Source organism: Lissotriton vulgaris, chromosome 5 (genome assembly GCF_964263255.1).
Source record: "Lissotriton vulgaris chromosome 5, aLisVul1.2, whole genome shotgun sequence".
NCBI lineage: Eukaryota > Metazoa > Chordata > Amphibia > Caudata > Salamandridae > Lissotriton > Lissotriton vulgaris.
The window spans coordinates 149,213,363-149,228,526 of record NC_141693.1 but is presented as its reverse complement, the minus strand read 5'-3'; positions in this window follow the sequence as shown (position 1 = coordinate 149,228,526).

Genomic DNA, 15,164 nt, shown 5'->3' with positions numbered 1-15,164 from the left:
TGGGATATTATTCATGAATTTCGCTGCAAATTAACAAAAAGAGCTTTTTTGCCCTGGCGGGGTTCCTGTGGGTTCCCAGCACCAGAGCTAGATGTTTAGGGTATTTATAACCTGACCGCTTTTCTTTTTTTTTGTAACTCAGCTGAAGCTAAGTCCCAAGATGGCTAACAACACTTCACTTCACTGATGTTCTGCAGATCTCGCATCGAGCTTGCCATTATTTGTGAAGGCTTTGCAACCCTAAATATACAAATTTGGATTTCCTTTAATAACTTCAAAATTACAGAATGAATTTATACCAAAATACGAAAAGTGTGATCTCCAGAACAAAATCTACCTTTCTGCCAAATGTGGTGTAAATCCGTACAGCTGTTCGGGCTGCAGGCTTGTCTAAAGACTCTATGGGAATTAACTAAGCCTGGATGGAGTTCACGGAGTTCTGCTACATGGAACTCCATGAAGTGACAAAAACATTCTGCTGTGCTACGCGGAGTTCCGCGAGCGGCAGAGTGCATTAGGGTCATGACTTTCGCAGTGATTTTGAGGTCCGCGTGTTTGTCCTGCGCTGCAAAATCATTGCGAATGGCACCATGCGCAGGGCTAGAGGGCACAGTTTCCTTTCTGTAGCTCGAGTAGATTTTCTCCTTGAGCGGCAGGTTTCTCAACGTAAACCGAAGGTTTCTCAACACGAGAAATATCACCAGGATGTTGATTCATCCACTCGTGCTCACCAACTAGACCTTGGCGAACGAGAGTGAGGAAAAATCTTGTCTGGAGGTAGATTTCCTTCGCTCACTGATGTTGACAAGTGTGACTGAGGAAAAAAACTCCACTCCACAGAGTGGAATTTTGGGGACGAATGGAATTAACATATGAAACACTGTTTTGACCCCTCCATTTTCTCAACCCCCGCTTCACGTATAACTCCGAAACTTTCCATGCACACCAAGACACAAAATTGTCATTTTTTCCCCAAAATGTTTTTTGAAAATTCGGCACTTAAGCAGAATGTGAATTAAACATTGCTATATTGCTATAGTTTGTGGAAGGGGCACGTTCTTCGGAGTGTCTCAATCACTCACAGCGCCTCTTCACTCCACTGTCTTCTGCAGTCTCTTAGTTCAACATGTATGTTTTTTTAAAGTTTCTTAAGTACTCAGCCTGCATACCTCGCACCTCATTAGGAACCTCTTTTCACTACACTTGCTTCTTTTCCTACATGTGCTTCTTTTACAATCCCTTCACTTCCACAATCCCCCACACAACGTCACCTGGACACACCATATTTTATTTTTATTTTCGGCTTGTCAATAATTTGACAGCTGTGTACCCCCTTCACACACTTTTGAATATTACTCTGTGCACTCTGCAGAGAGGTCAAGGACCGGATGACCATGTGTTCCAAGAAACTTTATGAACCACTGTATTTGACCTGATGTAGGAAGCTGGCTCTCCAGCTAGTGTACTAAAACTGAATACGCTGTGCAGAGAGTCCAGTGAATCCAAAATTGGTACAAAAAGGCAAAAATACATAATACTAACACTCTATTTGTGGTAGTGAGGGCGAGCAGTTAGGCTTATCAGAGGGTAGTGCATTTGTTGTATTCACAGAGGCAATAAATGAGACAAACACTCTAGAATGAATCCACAACTAATTTTCAAACATAACAGTGATATTTATATAATTTTTAAGACAAAGAACTTTGTTTACATGTAAATACTTTTTAAAATAGCGGGTTTGAAGTACTCAGCTGTTTGATACTTCGAATTGTGATTAAAGCACTTCAAATAGATGTTAAGCTAGGGAGAAAACATACCCTGTATATGGTCACTTAACAACTACTTCCGGGACTCTTCCCCAGGTCTTGAGGTGAGTCTAGGGCAGGCAGCACCAACAGGTTACCTTGGACGGCACTGGGGCATCCAGGTGCAGAGCTGTCTTTTACAGCATCAGGTGATTTTGACTGCTTTTTTAAACTAAATTCAAGATTGGAAGTCTGCCACGTAATATTAACCTATGAAAGAAAAACACATGCAGCTTGCAGGTACTTAACAGCGACTTATGGGACCAATCTTTTGGGCTTAAGGTGAGTATCGGCAACGTCCAAGGCTGCACCAAAAGTTTGCTTCAGGAGGCTTTTGGGCGTTTGGGCGTTTGGGTGTAGAGGTGCATTATAGCATCGGGTGCCCCCTTCACTTCAATGGATGATCGGTCCGGTCAAAAAGAGGTTGCAGTCTTGGAATCAATGATGAGTAGAGTTGAACCCGCAAGGGGGGTCAACTCTTGTTATGTCCAGGGACATGGGGGCACCTTGGGTTCTCTTCTCCAGGGCCCAGGGGCGACAGGTGCAGAGGTATCCTTAGGCTTGGGTTTTTGTCACCAGGAGTGGTCATTGTTGAGGTGGACCTGCACAAAGAGGCTGCAGGCAGTGCTGGCAAGTTCACAGTGGGCAAGTCCAAAGTGGAGTTCGTCTCTGCTGAGCTGGAGTACCATGCTGGCACTGTTGAGCCTTTTCAACTCAGTCTTCAACTCACACTTATGGCGGCCAAAAGCGGTACAAAAGGGGGTGGTAATGGTAAGCTTGTTTCCGGTCCAGGGAAGACATGGCTTGGCAGTTCGGGCTGGACTGTTCCCATGAGGCACAGGGTCAGACTGATTTGCATATAGCCATGTCTGAACTGGGGTGGCAGAGTGGGCTAAAGAACAGTGATGGATTAAACCCAGATCTTTTGACTGGGTGTGAGTGTTTGATTGTTTCAGATGCTCCGTCCATCACCACCCCCTTTTGTACCATAGTAAATGTTTTAGGCCCTGCTGCTGCTGCCCTAGCCTACCCGCCCAGCAGCCGCACTCTGACTAGTCCACTCCAAACATGGTGGCTGGAAGGCTGGTGGAATATTACAAAGTGCACAGCATTAAGCACTGAACTTAGTTTAAGTCCAACCACGGCTGACAAAAAGCACACACTTACCCCAGTGTATGTGAAACACCATCGGAAGCATGAAACCCACCTCATGCCTTACACATGCCAGATTGTAAAGGTATGAGTGACGGAGCACAGGTTATATAATGCACTCTTCTTTTGTTCCATTAAAGCCTGTTTTGTTTCTGACAGGGGAATACTGGGCTGAGAGGGTTTGTAATTGAACTCTGACCGGATCACTGGAATGATGCTATTTTGCCACTGCAGAATTTACGTATAGTCATCTGCTGCATAATCTGCAGGTTTTAACAAAAAACTAATTGTATTTTCAGCTCAGACACATCAAAAGTTACTCAAAGATGTTAAGACATGTGTAGCCAGGCAGTGGAAATCCCTTTGCAAAGGCGGACTCGGTGCCCTGTCTGTTGCTTAGTTCTATATTTGGGTCTTAAACTGATACTAATGAGGAGAGACCTTACCCCAGGCAGTGTTAACCTGAGTAAAAATGACAACATTTTAAAGAAATACCATCACAAAATGTGCCGCCTTACCCTTCATAATTTGTCCTTTCATGCTACAATCATTTAGTCAAAGCTGTCACATAATTTGGTCCGGACATACCGCATATTTCCAGTGGCCTCGACTATGACAAACTCCTAATAGTAATGTCAAGTGAGGAGCTTGCACATTAAAGGAGCCATGGGCAGCAGGCCAGGTCACAGCGACGCAAGAGCGGGCGCAGCGCCTGCCCTTCCAGACTCTGCTTTCCAGGCGCACGGTTACGTCACTTGCACCTTGTTTCAATAACATATATACCGGGGGGACATACCAGACTCATGGAGAGGCTTGCTTTTACCGCCCATCCACAAAAAAAGCCCAAAATCTGAACCTACCAAGTACCGCATGATCGCACTGCTTGATATTGAGGGAAAAGCTTATGACAGCACCATCTTGAGGGCCCTCGTAGACTGGACGAGCGCAGAAGGCATCCTCCCATTTTGTCAAACTGGTTTCAGACCAGGGTCTGCCACAGTCGACAACATCATTGCTCTTTCTTTCCTGGCACATCGCGCTCAGAAAAGCACAAGCCTTCCCCTCTTCGCATGCTTCATTGATAACTTGGCGGCTTTCGATGGGGTAGACCGTGCAATTCTGTGGAACAAGCTGGTCCAATGGAACATCAACCCGGTACTGCTAAGAGCGATACAGTCCCTTTATCAAAAAACATGGGTGCAAATTAAACTCTCGAGGGACCATGCATCAGCTAAGATCAACACAGACAGAGACTTAAAACAAGGGTGTGTGTTAGCCCCACCTTTGTTCAATTTATACACCGTGGACATGGAGAAGGCTCTAACTGGGGCTGCCGTGGCCACCCAAAAGATTGGTGGAAAAAAAATTATTTTCATGCAATATGCTGATGACTTGGTTCTTTTTGACCACACAAGAATGGGGCTACAGAAGGTGCTGACGGCTCTTGCCACGTACAACGACAAAAACAGGCTTGTAGCAAACCCAAGCAAGTCATAAGTAATTATTTTTGGTCACTACCCTAGGAAGAAAGCTATAAAATGGAGACTAGGCAACCTCCTTCTGGACTCCACGCAGCGGTACACCTATTTGGGCATTTGCTTCCAGGAATCGGGGCTCGCAAGTGCCCACCTTAAGTCTATCCAAGCCAAAGGTAAATCCATCACCTATGCCATTTGCAAGCTGCAAGCATCCTTACATAGCCCGTCCACCACGGCCATTAATAGAATTCTTAAAGCCAAACTTATGCCGGCACTCAACTATGCTCTACAGGCATTCCCGGGCAATCTGAGTAACGAATTGGAAAAAATTCAGTGCAGAGCATACAAGAAAGTCTACCATCTTCCAAGGTGTGCTAAAAACACCCTGTTCGCCTGGAGTTCTCGCTCAACCAGCAAAACCTGGAAGAGTTGGCCGCCCTAAGTAAATATTACTTTTTAACAACGGCGGCACAGGAGAACACATTAAAGGCAGTCTTGAAATGTATTTTCACAGAGCCTGAGAACCCCTGGTCGGCCACCCTCCAAGTGGCTAAGACCCAGCTCAAACTTGCCACGAACTCATGGAACTCTGAATATGTCAAATATTTTGCCATCAAGAATGCGATAAAAAAACAAGTGCGTGCGCGGTCACGGGAACTGGATCTGGACCCCCTGAGTAGAAAAGACTTGCATAAGACCTTGTGTCTTCCGCACACCCAGCATACTCCCAAACATCATCTCACGCAGGCGGTGGGCCGTGCAGCCCTCCATAAGAGTTTGGCTTATAGACTACACCCACTGCCCCTTAAAGAACTATGGGCCCGATGTAGGTAAATCGGTTTTTCCGATTTCAAAATACCGAGGCGCACCGAATCGGTATACTGAAATCGGAAAATGAGATGTAGGAAAAAAAAAACGAAAAAATACCGATTCGTTCGTCATCGGTATTGTGATTCGATACGTACCGAATCGGCACGGACCGATTCGGAATGTACCGAATCGGCTACCACCGATTCGCAAATTGCCGAATCGGCAAATACCGATTCGGCAATTACCGATTCGGAGGTCGAAATACACACCCATGGCCAAAATGCCCATAGGAATGCATTGAACAATCCGAATCGGCAAAACCCGATTCGTTAGATTCCGAATCGGTAAAATCCGATTCGGTAAAATCCGAAACAGCCAATGAGGTGGATCCACCCTCCCCCACCCAAGCAGGGAGTGGCTACCCAGGCAGGTGCAGCTCATTAAGAACTTTCTGGAGAGGCAGCCTGAGCTGAACACTCACAGTGAGCAGCAGTGGGAGCAGGAGCCAGAGCACTGTGATAGCAAGATGGCAAGCAGCAGTGAGAGCCAGAAGGCTGGCCACAAGAGAAAGCCCAAGTTTAGTACCATGGAGCTGCAGGTGTTGGTGGAGGAGGTGGTGAGGGTGCACAGGCAGCTCTTTGGGAGGCTGTCCCTCACTGTGCCGGACAGCACGAAGAGGAGGCTCTGGAGCGAGATTGCTGAGAAGGTCAATTCAGTTGGTGTCACCCCCAGGACCCTTGATGACCTAAAAAAACGATTTTATGACATCCGCAGCCTGACGAAACGCAAAATGGCTGAGCTGCAGAGGCAAGCTGCACTGACTGGTGGAGGCAGGAACCCGGCGCCACCCCTCACTGAGCTGGAGGAACTGGTGTCCAGCACCATCGAGAGGGAGAGTGTGATAGGAATCGGGACCCTGGATAGCTCAGCCAGAGCTACAGCTACAGGTAAGAAGCATGCGCATCATGACACACCCTACCAGACACCTCCCCTTTAGACACAATGCACAGCCAAACCCCAGCCCAGTACTGTAACCAACATACAAGAGAAAAGCATCATGGTAAATATAGTCAGCAGAAGTTGGCAAAATATGGCAGTGCAGAACCACAATATAGAAAACAGTGGAACACATTCAAAGGATATGCAAGGACATGTGCAATGCTTTAATTGTAGTGACTGTAATACATCGGCACTCAATTCACAAATGCTTCTTTATACCTAGGGGCACCATCAGGCGGAGGAGCACAAGCTACTGAGCCACCAGCACCAGCACCAACTTCCAGTGCGGTGGCAGGGCCTAGCACAAGTCAGGCTGCCCTGGAGGAGGAGGAGGAGGAGGACAACACCATTGGCCAGGGAAATGAGGGAGACCTGGTACTTGACTACGCATTCCTTCACTCCCCACAAATGTCTGGCACACCCCCATTGCTGTTCTCCCCTGAGAACTCTCCAACAGCGGCCCACCCTGCACCTACCACATCTCCAGCCAGGAGTATGGTTGTGCCTCCACTCAACCCTATCCAGGGAGCAGCGGGTCAGGCCCCAGCCACCACCACAACAACACCAGTGGCACCCCAGCCCACACAGCAGGGCGGCAGCAGCAGTTCCCGGAGGCGTGCCATTTCCAGCACTGCACCTCCGGCACGGGAGGGCAGCGTCTTCCAGGGGCTTGAAGGCAGCATGGTCAAAATCCAGCGCATGCAGGCAAAGTCCATCATGGCCTGCCAGCGCCAGCTCCGCCAGCACAACCTGCAGATGGGCGAGATGGTGCAAGGGTTTAAGGCTTTTGTTGACACAAATAAGGAAGTTGCTGCAGGTCTTGGCAGGCTGACCACAGCCATCACACAGCTATGCGGCAGACTTGACGAGCACGAGCACTCGCGCAGGCGGGATGCCCGCGTGCACAACCGATCTATTAGCCGCCTTGCTGCTGCTACCGCGCAACTGTGCCAACGTGGGGCTAATATGGAGGCAAGCTTGACACAGAACACCGCTGAGGTCACCAGGGGAATGGCCCGCATAACAACAGCCATGGAGGCAATGATCATCTCGAACACTGCGGCCAATCCAGCCCTGGACCTGGGGGAGGCTGGGGACAGCAGCAGCCGCAGCAGCCCGGCCAGCGCTGTGTCGGAGCCGCGCCGGAGCACCAGGCGCTCTGCAGAAGCCGCTGGACATGCGGAAGGGGGTGAGGCACACCCCAGTGGGGCTGCTAAGCGTACCAAAAAGTAGGCTTGCCAGGGCGGGTGAGGCAACCCGGACCTTTGACATTTGTTTTCTTTACATTGACATTTTCTTTTGTTGCACATCAGTGCAGTAACGGTGTTGCAACATTATTAAAATTTGCTTTTCCTCACAACCATTTACCTGTCTGTGCATCTGTACTCACTCAGAAATAGTTTTCTGTAATCTCCTCACGTCTGTATCTGCCATCACTTGGCGTAGACACCCCAGCAGGTTGTGTTTGTGGCACAGCATCGTCGTCGTCATGGTCCTCGTAGTCAGACAACTCGACCTCAGTGCCCTTCTTCACCGCAAGGTTGTGCAACATTGCACAGACAGTTATGATCTTGCAGCAGGTGATGGGGGTATACTGCCTTGCACCTCCACTCTTGTGCAGGCATCTGAATCTACTTTTCCAGATGCCAAAGGTCCGTTCAACTACATTCCTTGTGCTTTTGTGGGCCCGGTTATACCTCCTTTGGCTGGGTGTGGAGGGGTTGAGGTAGGGGGTGAGTATGAATGAGCGGAGGGCATATGCACTGTCGCCTAGAAGGAAAAGGGGTAACATTACTCACATGCATACATGTATTTCACTTAGCTACTTTGTGTTATGGGGGTCTGATGATGTGTCTCACCTAGGAGGTATCCTTCACCAAATTCGCCAGCCATCAGCCGTGCATAGATGCCGCTCTGTTGAAAAATGTAGGAGTCGTGGGTACTCCCTGGGAATTTTGCTACCAGGTCTGTGATGGTGCACTTCGCATTGCAGATCACCTGAACGTTGATGGTGTGCGTAGACTTCCGATTGCGGTATATGTATTCTGTGTCAGCTGGGGGGCACATCGGAATGTGCGTGCCATCTATGCAGCCAATGATTTGGGGAAATTGTGCCATCTGGTAGAAGTCAGCTTTAGTTTGTACCAGTTCTGCGTGGGTTGCAGGGAACGAGATGTATTGGTCCATCCTGTGTATCATGGCGTCAAGGAATGTGTGGAAGAACCTTGACAGGCTGCTCTGGGTCACCCCTCCTACCGCTGCAACTCCACTTTGATAGCTGCCAGACGCAAGCAGGTGTAAGCTGCATAGCACCTGGACGTGCGCTGGGATGGCGTGTGCCCTTGGGGTGGGGTGGTCCAACAGTGGTTTGAGGTCCCTGATGAGCTCCAGAATGGTGTCTGAGTCCAGCCTGTACCTCTGTAGGATCTCTGCCTCTGTGAGCATGAACAGGGTGATCCTCTGTCTGTAGACCAGTTCCTCTCTTTGCCATTCCCTCTGTCCTTCCTGCTGTAGCCGTAGCCGCCTTGCAATGACATAAAAAGCTGCCATCCTGCAAGTTGCAATGCATTTTGGGTCTATTTTTATGGGTTGGAGTTGGTTACCACCTGATTGTAATCCATGGTAAATACCGAGTGAAAAATACCAATTTAGAGCCAAAATCGGTATTTCTGTGCTTCCCTACATCTCCCTATCTGTCCGAATCGGGGATTTTCCCATTCGGTGATTCTACCGATTCGGTAGGTTATCCGAATCGGCTTATTTCCGATTCGCTGTCTCTACCGAATCGATACATGGACCGATTCGGAATAATTCCGATTCGGTGTCACTACCGATTCGGTACATGGTCCGATTCGGATATTTTCCGATTCGGTGTCACTACCGATTCGGTACATGGACCGAATCGGATATTTTCCGATTCGGTGTCACTACCGATTCAGTACATGGACTGAAACGGTCTTTTTATCCGAATCGGTGTGTTACCGATTCGTTACATTTCCGAATCGGGGTATGTACGTATCGGATTATTTTCGATTCGGTAGTCATTCCGAATCGGTATTTGTACCGATTTGGACGTTTTTCTTTGCCCTACATCTCGATGGCAGTATACCGATCGGTAAGGGCCCAAAATCGGTATTTTCGGCCGTTACCGATCGGTAACGGCCTACCTACATTGGGCCCTATATTCCTGCGGTCAGGCCAGCTTTGAAGTCCGGGAATGCAGGCTCTGCAAGTATAAACGTGAGTCCTTGGCCCACCTCCTGTTCTGCTGCCCGGCCCTACGCCTGGCCGGTAGTCTTTACCTCTGACCAGTACTAAGACAATCGGGGTTACACACCGCAGAGGAAGGGATTACTCATCTGTATACCCTTGCCACGGTAAAGCACATGGCGGCCTTCGGAAAGTTCATCTTTCAAGCTCGGGCTAGGTTGATGGCTTCCACAGGCCGGCTCCAGAGTCTCCTGTCGGCCTATGAATCTTTGCCCTGCATGCTCTGCACCTATGGACTTTTGCAAATTCCTTGATTTTAACTTTTGTAATGTTGTTACCTTTGTATTTTGGTTTTATGTAATGGTTTTTAGTAACCAAACAAATAAATTCATTCATTCATTCATTCATTCATAACATATATACCAGCAAAAGATGCAGCGGTACGGACTAGCCTTGCTCGGGAGCCTCCTCGTTATCTGGGCTGGGACCGCAGCAGGACAAACTGAAGGTAAGCACTTGGGGGCCTATTTACAATAAGTGGCGCATCCCTGCATATCAGCAGGGATGCGCCACTTATTGTGCTCCATACCTACGCTAACATGGTTGTACTGCATTTACCATGCGGCGCACCATGGGGCAAAAACGGCACAGATGCGTCACGCATCTGTGCCATAAAAGTGTTGCATTGCTGGAGTTGCGTCACAAGCATGACGCAGCTCCAGCAATGCTCGAGGCGCTCAACGGTAGTATCAACAGGATGACTGGACATACTTCGATCGAGCATGTTCATTTAACACTCAAACCACATTGGATGAAGAACTGAAGAGACAGGATGAGGCATGGGGAATAACCCATCTCTCACACGATACGCTTTGTGAAAAAAGTCTGCTCATGGCCCCAGACAGCATCTCGACGCCTGGTTGAACCGTCCTGAATCGCGCTATAGAAAGTCTAAAAAAAATAAATACGAAAGGAAATCTCACTTTATGTGTTTTTGCATTGTTAATGCCATAAATCGAGGTGCTGTATATCTGGCAAAAACCCTTACAGCATACAGGCCAACTCACAAAAAAACACACTCTTATGCAGTCTACATGTTCCACCTGTGATTTGTTTACACATTGTGCTGATCGACAAATGCACTAGGAGAAATCAAGGCAAATCCATTGTCAGGTGTTTTTTGCCAACCATGGTCACTTTCAAAAACCACAAAAGTACTTTTATCATGTTTTACATTCTATGGGCAAACATCTTTAAAAGTGGAAAAAGTCACACAAAATATAGGCAGGCGCCCTTTTCCTTCCCACTTATTTAAGCTTTCTAGACAAGATTCCGGCCTTTTTAAAGGTCCCTTGCTCCGCTCGCTGGTGCGTCACTTTGTTTGTATGGAAAAAACAGACGCACCGGCGGCGCAAGAGGCATGTAAATAAAAGCCACAGGGCCTCATTTATGAGGTTTTATCACAGGAAGCGCAGCAGGCAAAAAGTGGGGCAAAAAGTGGGGGTACTGCAACAACAACCCAGTTCCCCACACCTGAACTCTGCAGCTGTCACTCACAGCCCACCCACATTCCGACGTCACACAACTACATAAAAGTGATTCTTTTCACACTATGCACCATACATTAGTAATCTGTTGAATTATAAAACTACTGAAATACACCATCTTGGAAAAAGCAAATAATCCCAGGGAAACCAAAAGTGAAATGTGAAATGTAAACTTGAAAAATATCGCTCTTCCCAGGCTGAGCGGGTACTGTCTTTATTCGTTTCCTGTCACTGGTGGTGGGGCACAAGGTAAGATATTTACAGACACGGTGCCATCCCCACCAGGCCACCCCCACAAAGAGACACCAGGAATTTCATCTGATCTGCAACAATATAGATACTTAAATTGGCCTGTTCTCAACAAGGGTCCTTTAACCTTCAGAATAACATACCTGAGCCATATCAGAGGGTCAAGACACGTTGGTCTAATAAAGACAAGGACACAGAGAAAATAGAAAATCTTTCCATTAGGAAATAATAAAGTTGGTGGTGGGGGGGTGAAAAACAGCAGCAGCCAAGTTGTCGATTAAAGTGGTTCTTTGTCTACAGAATGTTTCAAATAGTGATTGGGTATATAAAATGCTAAGAGATTTTTTTTTTTTTATAGAACTGATTCCCCGTTATGTATTTTTCCTCGGAAATGGATAGGAAATTAAAGATCTGTACTCTGAATGTATGTGGGCTTAATGACTCAAAGAAAAAGAATGCATTACCCAGAATTGTTCAGCTGTTACATATTGATTTATTATGTTTGCAAGAAATTCATATTTCATGGGCTAATAGGGGGTGCTTGAAGAACTTAGTGTTAGAGTTGGTGGTCTCTTCTAAACAAACAGGGATCAAGAGAGGGGTGGCTATTCCTATGAAATGAGGGCTGGGTGTATGTACGAAAGCTGCAGAAGATAAATGGGGCCTCTGGGCAATTAGTGAATTTAAGATCGTTCAGTTTAGATTCACGCTCTGTAATGTATATGGTCCTAATTTGGACGATTCTGAGCTTATGGATTATTTGAATGTAGAATTAGCCCAATGGCCTCAACCAGTGGTGATGTGTGGTGATTTTAATATTCATATAGATGCTAATATGGATTTAAGAAAGAATGTGGTATACACAGGTAGAAAGAAACAGGTATTTACATCACTTTGGGGTTTGATTCTAGATCACAGGCTTTACGATGTGTGGAATTTATTACATACTCATGATCCAGGTTTTACATTCTTCTCGGCCCGCATACTAAATTTGTACGTTTAGATTATTTTTTTGTTTCATCATCACTTCTAGGTATAGTTAACATTGAGATCCATCCCAAACCTCCGATCACGAGCCCCAAATAATTGCACTAACATTGGGCCATCAATTAAAAGAGGGAAATCAGGCCTGCTCTTTTGAAAGGAATGTATTACTGGATGATGAGTATCTTCAGTTTATGGCTAAAATAATTCAGGAATTCTTTAAATTCAACAAAGGATCAGCCCCGAACCAAGTCGTTTGGGATACTTTTAAATCTGTAGTCAGAGTAGAAACTATTCGTTTTTTAAATATTAGACGGAAAAAAATATGGGCCAAACATAAAAATTACTTTGACTTGGTCATATCAGCTGAGCGGGAATTAGCAGAGATGATCAGACTCGGTTTAGACTCTGCCGAAGCCCAGAGAAACCCTACTATTAAGAGGGCTGCAGCCTATGCTAATATTGCCGACCAAATAGCGTTAAAATATGTTCAGCAAAAGGAAGAAGCATACAAATTTAGCGAAAAAACTGGCAGAATCTTGGCTAAAAGATTAATGCAGAAAGCAGTCTTTAACAATATTTCTAAGATTATTAATTCAAACGGGGTGCTGCAAGAAACTAAAGAGGGTGTTTCAGAAGCCTTTCAAAGATTTTATCAATCTTTGTATAGTGTGTCCCCAGCAGAGTCGTTAGGACTGGATGAAGGAAAATATCTGAAAGATTTAGATACTAAGGTGCTTTTGGATGAGCAAAAAACTTTATTATCCGCTCCCATAGTTTGGGAAGAAGTAGAGCAGGGGTCTCCAAACCGGTCCTGGAGGGCCGGATCCATGCCAGATTTTTTGGATATCCCCCTTGAGATACATGTAGTTATTTTAAAAATCTGGCATGGATCCGGCCCTCCAGGACCGGTTTAGAGACCCCTGAAGTAGAGGCTGCTCTATTAGGTTTGGCTCTTGGTAAAGCTATGGGCCCCAAAAGTATTCCACTCAAGTTCTATCGTACTTTTAGGAAAATACTTAAAAGCGAGTTAATAGAGATATGCCAGATATCTTTCTTGGGTAATCCTCCAGATTCATGGTCAGAAGCGATTATCGTAATCTTTAAGAAAAAAGGTAAAAAGGATACTGAAATGGGGTCTTACAGACCAATTTCGCTGCTTAATACAGACAGTAAGATTTATTCAAAGATAATTTCCAACAGGTTGAACGACTTTATGCCGGGCTTAGTTTCTAAAAGGCAGCACGGGTTCATTAGGAATAGAGACACGACAGATCATGTAAAAAGGATTGTTTCCATGCTGGACTGGTCACTGGCTACTAGTTCCCCCGTTGGCGTGGCCCTGTTAGATGCAGAAAAAGCATTTGACAGGGTGTCTTGGAGGTTCCTGTGGTCAGTCCTCGCATGGAAGGGATTTCCTGCGGAATTTATTAAGGCTATGCAGACATTATATGTTCGGCAGAGAGTTGTAATACGTATTTTGGGTAGACTTTAAGGGAATATTGCAATAACAAGGGGGACGGGACAAGGTTGTCCGTGTTCACCCTTGCTATTTGCCCTCTACATTGAGTCTTTTTTAAATACTTTAGAAAATAACGTGGAAATTAAACTAGTTGAGACACACAATTGTGCGTACAAAGTGTTTGCATACCAGACGATATTGCAATTGTAACGTCAGATATTAGCACCTCATTACCTAGAATAGTAGAAGCAGCTGATAAATTCGGGCAGTACTCCGGCTATAAATTAAATGTCACTAAGACACAATTAATCCATTTAGAAGCAGGTCGCCCGGGTGACATTTATTTATTTATTTTATTTATTTATTTATTTATTTCTAAACTTCTAGAGCGCGAACAAATACCACGAATGGTGTCTCGGCGCTGGGCAGACAAAGAGGCACTTCCTGTGCATTATTGAGTGAATAGCCAGGTCTTCACTTGCTTTCTGAAGAGCAGCAGTGAGGAGCTGGTTGTTATGTGATGGGGCAAGGAGTTCCAGAGCCTCGAGGCAGCCACCAAGAAGCGTCTGTCTCCCCAGGTGACTGTTCTCACTCGTTGAATGCATAGGGATGCGGATGAGGCAGATCTTAATGCTCTTTTGGGAACATACAGCTGCAGTGATTCCCTAAAAAAGTCGGGTCCTTGGCTATTCAGTGCCTTGTATATAATACACAAAGCCTTGAATTTTGTTCTCTTTTTTACTGGGAGCCAGTGCAGTTGGTAAACGACTGATGAGATAGGCGCTAACTTGGGAGTTTTGGTCAGGATTCGCGCAGCGGCGTTCTGCACCATTTGTAGCTTTTTGAAGACCTGCTCCTGAGCATTCAGCAGAAGCCCATTACAGTAGTCCACCTTGGATAACACCAAGGAGGACATCAGGGTTTTCCCTGCAGACAGTGGAAGGTAAGGTAGTAGCTTTTTCACTTTCCGTAGCGTAAAAAAGAAAGAGGAGACTACTGCGTTGGCATGATTAGTGAAACTTAGTTTGTTGTCGAACAGCACTCCTAGGTTTCTGACCTTTGAGACTGGGATAGGTGGATTGCCCATTTCCCGTGGCCACCAGATCGGAGACCAAGATGGTTTTAGGTCTCCAAACACCATTACCTCGGTTTATCGGTGTTTAGTTTTAGACAATTACTGTCCATCCAATGACTGATGGCTCTCATGCCCGTCTGAAAGTTGGCTGCCACTTCGATCCCGTTCTTATGCACTGCCAACACCAACTGAGTATCGTCGGCGTACGAAGTCACTCCCATTCCATAGGTTTTAATGACCCTCGCCAAGTCCGACACATAGATGTTAAAAAGTGTCGGACTCAGCGAGGATCCCTGGGGGACTCCGCAAGGCAGCACAAACGTTGGTGAATAGAAGTTCCCCATCTTCACTGACTGTTCTCTGTTAGCCAGGAAAGAGGCCAGAAGCTCCGCA